Source organism: Ailuropoda melanoleuca, chromosome 7 (assembly GCF_002007445.2).
Source record: "Ailuropoda melanoleuca isolate Jingjing chromosome 7, ASM200744v2, whole genome shotgun sequence".
Taxonomy (NCBI): Eukaryota; Metazoa; Chordata; class Mammalia; order Carnivora; family Ursidae; genus Ailuropoda; species Ailuropoda melanoleuca.
Genome location: NC_048224.1, coordinates 132,054,269 through 132,060,791, shown reverse-complemented (window position 1 = coordinate 132,060,791; position 6,523 = coordinate 132,054,269). Strand labels below are relative to the sequence as shown.

Here is a 6,523-nt window from a genome sequence, read left to right as displayed (position 1 = left end):
CTCTGAGTCCTTGCAGCGTGGACGTCTGCTTGGAGACAGTAACTCTCTACCTTCTCCTGGCACCTTTAATTTTAGGGGGATTAGATTATTATTTTATTAAGGGACTAGATGGGGAGATAAGAAAGAAAAGGAGAGTCTGGAAGGAAAAAAAAAAACCCAGGATGATGGTGAGGGCAAGGAGGCTCTCGTGTCATATTTTACTCATTTGAACCTTCTGGAGACACCCCACATCAGAGAATGGAAAGAAAGGGCAGTCAAGAAGGCATTATGAAATTTGACAGGACATAATGGTTATAGCCTCTGCGGACTGAATGTCGGCTGAGGGACAGGAAATGTACTAGATATTTATATGCACTAGGGCCATAGGGTTCTTAAACTTGGCTGCACATGGGAATCACCTGGGGGAGCTTAAAAACAATACTGGTATCTACACCCTCTCCCAGAGATTCCGATTTTGTAGGTCTAGGGTGAGGCTTGAGCAACTGGACTTTTAAAGGCTTCCCAGGTGATGCTAAGGGGCAGTAGTGTTAGAGAAACACTCAAGTTCATTCTCTCCATGGCCTTAGAAGGTAGGTATTATAATCCACATTGTAAGAGTGGCACAAGTAAGATTCCAAAGTTAAATACATTGTCCCAAATCACGCAGCCAGTAAGTGTCAAAGCAAGGACTGAAACACTGCTCTGCCTGACTCTGGGGCCTGTGCTCTTCCACGAGCTAGCCTGCTGCTGTGCTGGAGAATACTGGAGGGCAGGACAGGGAGAGGAAGGAGACCCTGCCCTGGGTAAATGATAGAGCACTGTTCTTCATTATTCATCTTTTATATTAGAAACAGAGAGTCCATGTGGAAACTGGCACGGCAGCAGCCTAAAAAAATGCTACTAACATTTTATAGCCCCTTATTCCTAAATTAAACTGATTTTCTATTTTTAGGGACATACACCCGGAGGTTGGTTCTCTGTGCTCCTTGACTGAGAGAAAAGCAAGGTTATATTGGAATTGTGCTTCAAAGATTGAAATCAGTTCCCTTCTGTTTTATGAATGGATTGCAGTGAATATATTTGGCATTTTATAATTTTTCTTACCACTCCCATTATCTTTTTTCTAGCTCACTTTTCAAGTGACAGAGTGATTTATTGACTGTCTTTTAGAAGTTCCATTTCACTGAACAAATGGTGAATATAAAAATCTGCGACTTGACCTTACACTGACTCAGATATTCAAAAGCTTCATTTGATTAAAAAGAATTCACAGAAGTGGAGACCAATAAATGTCAGATTATAAGAAAACTGAGAAAATTCCAAGATTTGTTCTTTTAAAACTCAGCAGGAGAATCCAAATGACATTTTCTTTTAGGGTAACCAGAGTCTGGGTCTGCTTTCTCTTTGTAAATTACACATGGCTGTCTGCCATTGACTTCCATTATCTTCACCTAACGAAACCCAAACTCCTAGCACATTTCAAGAAACAGCCTCAGTAAACATATCTTCTTTACTCTTCCTGCCAAAATGCATAGCAGGTTATGCACAGGGGGACTCGAACGGGTAAAGCCAGCATGTATTGGAAGGGGAAGCCCCAAACCAAAATTAAACTTCTATATTCTTTTGGGAATTGCTTAGTTATGAAATGTCTGATAATTACTTATAAAAGCAAAAGGCTGGAAAGAACCCAAATGATCATCAATAGAGAACTGACTAAAAACAACAACAACAATGACAAATCTTCACTATGCAGCCTGCATTGTGTTAATTTTTTTTTTAGGTAGGATAATGGTATTGTGCTTATGTGAGATAATGTGCATATTCTTAGTAATGAGTACTGAAATATTTAGTGATAAAATGATACCACATCTGTGATTTTATTTAAAATTCTTTAGCTAAAATAAAAAAACTTCTCATTTCAAAAAAAAAAAGCCAACTCAACAAAATAAGACAAGAAAACCTCTAAGAGGTAAAACCAAGTATGACAAAAATGTTGATAAATTTTTAACTCTGAGTGGTGGGTATATGGAAGTTTATTGTGCTGTTCTTTCTACTTTTATGTATGTTTGAAAGTATTCAGGGGTGTCTGGGTAGCTCAGTCAGTTAAGCGTCTGACTCTTTCTTGATTTCGGCTCAGGTCATGATCTCAGGGTCGTCAGATTGAGTCCCACATGGGGCTCCACACGGAGCATGGAGCCTGCTTAAGATTCTCTCTCTCCCTCCCTCTCTCTCTTAAAAATAAATAAATAAATAAATAAATAAATAAATAAATAAATAGGTCTTGGGGAATATTATTTACAGCCTTAATTGTTTAAAGCAGTCAAGTCACTGTTTAGCAAACGTGATTCAGTTTAGACTGGTTGGGATTCTAGCAAAATAAGATCTTGCTATTTAAATACTGTTAATAAGATTGGAAAGAGCCTTTCAAATGTCAGAAAGCTGCCAGATAGGGTTTGTGGCCTCAGGTACATGTGAAAGAAGGTGCTAGTTTAAGTCTGGAAACTTCACTCCCACACTAAATCCTCCAGAACCCTCTCCACACTCAACCTCATCCTGCCTCTTCCTGTGCAGAGCTCAGTGCACATATGGGGGACCCCAGCTGGGTCAGTACCACAGTCCCAAACCACTCAGGACCTTGCTCCACTCTCCTCCTGCTTACTTTATCCTATAGATAGCTACTTTTACTTGGGAGATCCATAAAATCCAGGGGTGAGAAATAATTGCAATTTGGGGGGATTGATTTTGAGTCCAAATTAAAGTGGAGACACTGGAAAGGAGCTGAGAGAGTCCCAGGCAGTAGTACCCTTGACTCCTAGCAGAAACAAACACAAGTCCTTCCTGGAGGTAATAATCCTGTTACGGCCTCCAGTTTCCCTGCAGATTAAAATCAACCGAATATGAGCTCATAAGAAAAAACCATCAAACGCCCAAGAAAATAAGTCACCATGAATGAAACTCAGCAGAAACAACAAAAAAATGAGCCAGGGCTCCAACATTTCAGATATTGGCATCATCAGACACAGGATATGAATGAGTTTATAAAATGTTTAATAAAATGAAGGGTACAATCTAAAAATAAATCATTAAGAGGTGATAAAAAATGACCAGTTATATAAAAATATGATGATACCACATGACGAAGTTGGGGTGATCTCACAAATGCAATGTAAAAAAGGTACAGACCTACTATGGAAAATAGTTGATTATTTTATAAAACTAAACACGTACTTACAATGCAACCCAACAGTGGCACTCTTGGGCATCTTCTCCAGATAAATGAAAACTTCCGTTTACTCATAAATACATACATGAATGTTTATAGCAGTTTTATCCCTAAAAGCCCCAGACTGGAAACAACTCAAGTGTCCTTTAGTGGGTGAATGACTAAACATGACTGCATCTACACCACGGGCTACTCGCCAATAGAAAGGAGGCAATGACTGATACTTGGAACGGTAGGATGAATCACAAAGAAGTTATGCTGAGTCAAAAGCCAAGCCCTAAAGTTTATATGCTGTATGATTGTATTCAGACAACATTTTCTACATGACAATGCTTTATATAGAGAGAGTGCATTAGTGGTTGCCAGGGGTTCGAGAGAGTTTGAGCAGTTGGGAGGAAGGGACGCTGATGTGGCTATAAACTCAGAGCATGAGAGATTCTTGTGGGGGCAGAATTTTTGTCTGTCTTGAATATAGGGGTGGCTACATGGATGAATCTACGTGTGATAAAATTGCATAGAACTAAACACACATGCAAGTGCATATAAAACTGGTGGAATTCGAATAAGATGCATGGATTTCATTATGATCAATTTCCTAGTGTGATATTGCTCAATAATTATGAAGATGTTACCACCGGGGGAAACGAGGTGAAGCATATACAGTGTTTCTCTGCATTATTTCTTTCTTATAGTTGTGTGTAAACCTACAATTATCTCAAAATGAAAAGTTTAATTAAAAAAACAAAAAACTATATACCATTTTTTCTTTTTTAAAAAAATTTTGTTATTGTGTTAATGTTAGTCACCATACCTATATACCATTTTTAAAGCAACAAAAATGGAAGGTACATTGGCATAACTCTAACAAAATATGTGCATGATCTATGTGGACAAATTTATTAAACTGTGTTAGCAGACAACTAGAAAAGATATAAATAAATGGAAAGATAATACACATTTATGGGTTGAAAGACAATATTGTAAAGATAATGTTGAAGGTAGAAATCCACAAAATTCCAATAAAAATTCCAAAATAATTTGTTAGGGAAGTTGACAGGCAGATTCTAAAATTAAAAGGCCCAAGAATACTTAAAATACCTCCAAGAGGAATAAGATGGAGGTATTTATGCTACCAAATTTGAGGACTTCCTATAAAGCCATGGAAATCGGTATCGTATGCTTATGATCAGACATAGACAAATTACCTAATGGAAAAAAGTCATGTACACGTGCAAATTTCTTTATAATAGTGCAACACATAGTGGATTGTCCTGGGAGAAATTGACGATTAGCAAATTTCATTGGACACTTGGTTATCTAAATAAAAACTGAAAGTAAATTACTACTTTTTACCTTTCACGAAACTAAATACTTAAATATGAAAATTTCAGAAGAAAATATAGGAAAATGTTTTATGACATAGGGGAAAGAAAAAATTTTTTAAACATGATACAAAAGTATCAACAAAGCAGAAAAGATCGATAAATTTGGCAAAATTAAAATCAAGAGCTTTGGTTCACCAAGACCCTGTAAAGAAAATGAAAATAGAAGCTCAAACTGGCCAAAAATATTTACGAAGTATAAAATCAGTAAAACATTAATAATCAGAATACAGAAGAACTATAAACCAAATAGAGAATGTCAAATCAATAGAAAATTAAGCAACATATAGAAGAGGCATTATACAGAAAAGGAAATACAAATGTCCAATGAACTTATGAAAAGTTGCTCAATCTTAATCAGAAATGTCATTTAAGACATTTTTATATCACTAGATACCATTTTTATATCACTAGATTGTGATACCATTCATCAAAACCTATAGAACGAGGAACACCGAGAGTGAACCGTAATGTGAACTCTGGATTTAGGGGTGATAATGATGTGTCGGTGCAGGTTTATGGATTGTAACAGATGTGGTAGTCTGGGGTGCGATGTTGCTATCAGGGGAGGCTGTGTATGTGTGGGAGAATGGGGGCGCATTGGAACTCTAAACCTTCTCCTCGATTTTGCTGGGAACCTAAAACTGCTCTAAAATGTAAAGCAGTAATGTATCAATGCTAATTTCCTGATTGAATTGTGGCTATGTAAGAGGATGTCCTTATATAGAGGAAATATACCCTAAAGGATACAGCAGTAATAGGGATCGTGTCAGCAACCCGCGCTCGAATACTTCAGGGGAAGAAAAAATGTACTTGCAATTTTTCTTTAAGTTTGAGATCATTTCAAAATTAAAAAAAAAATTTTTTTAATGAAGCTGATCATGATCAGTGGTCTAATGGGAAATTTCAGTGTTTTTAGGTTTTTTTGCCCGCTATTCTTGTTTCCCCAAGTTAGAGGCATATAGACTCCTAGTCACTTTGCAAATCTGCAAGGCCCCAGGGGAGCAATTATTCGCAATCTGGTGTTCACTTCAGATAGCCACGTTTTCTTCAGGGCTGACTCAGGTTGCTGACCCAGTGACTAAGAGTCTCCCCCAGGAGACAAGTTATAAGTGGCCATCTGCCCAGGTGCAATTTTATTTTTTTTTAAAGGTTTCCATTTCTGTGTTCTAAAATATAGGGATGTCAGATATAGGTATGAGGGCATTTCAGGCCATTCCCAGTCAGGCAAAATAATGGAGAGTCTCAACCTGTCCATCATGCACCTTCCTTCCTCCCCCAATGATGCTTTTGGCATTTCCCAAACCCCCTCCCCTCCAGTAAGCCTTCTCTGTCTGTGCCACCTTCCTTCCTGCGTGGGCCCAGCTCAGATGGACCACCTTCTGAGCAGCTAGAGTCCTATGCTTGCCACTGATGGTCTACTTTTTAGAACTTTCTGGGTTTCTTTTCTTTTCTTTTTTTTACGGTTACACAAAAAGTGGTTTATTGCTTTTAGAACAAAATAAAGTCCTTTCAGAACTTTTGTTAGTGAAGAAAAACTGTTAAAACTTGAAAACTTTTCTAAAATAATATTTTGTCAGCTGATGGAAGTAGGCACTTCAACCGAGACAACTTCCCACTTGCAACGGTGTGGAGCCTGAGTTGCCGGATTAGACAATGGCTAACCTAGAAGCCGGGCTTGCACTTGTCACCTGTACACTGAGCATCAGGCCTGACCTCCTTGCCCTCGCGCCTGTGGCACTCCTTCTTCTCCAGCACCCACTCCCAGCTCTTCCTCACCACCCCATGCCTCGCAGTCCTCTATGGGCCCCTGTTGAGGTGGGTTTACTTGTTAGCTGTTGCCTGTGGGGCAGGCAGGGAGCCACTTTGGGACAACTTTTGGGACAACACAGGCTAGGATCCGCTCATGAGAGCCTGGCACTATCCAAGGAGAGCTAGA

The 6,523-nt window shown here is 38.6% G+C and overlaps 1 protein-coding gene across 2 annotated transcripts in view; it reads left to right on the top strand.

The window, feature by feature from the left end:
• LOC117803125 overlaps nucleotides 1–6,523 on the top strand; it is a 95,227-nt gene that overhangs the window by 51,051 nt on the left and 37,653 nt on the right. The window lies entirely within an intron of this gene.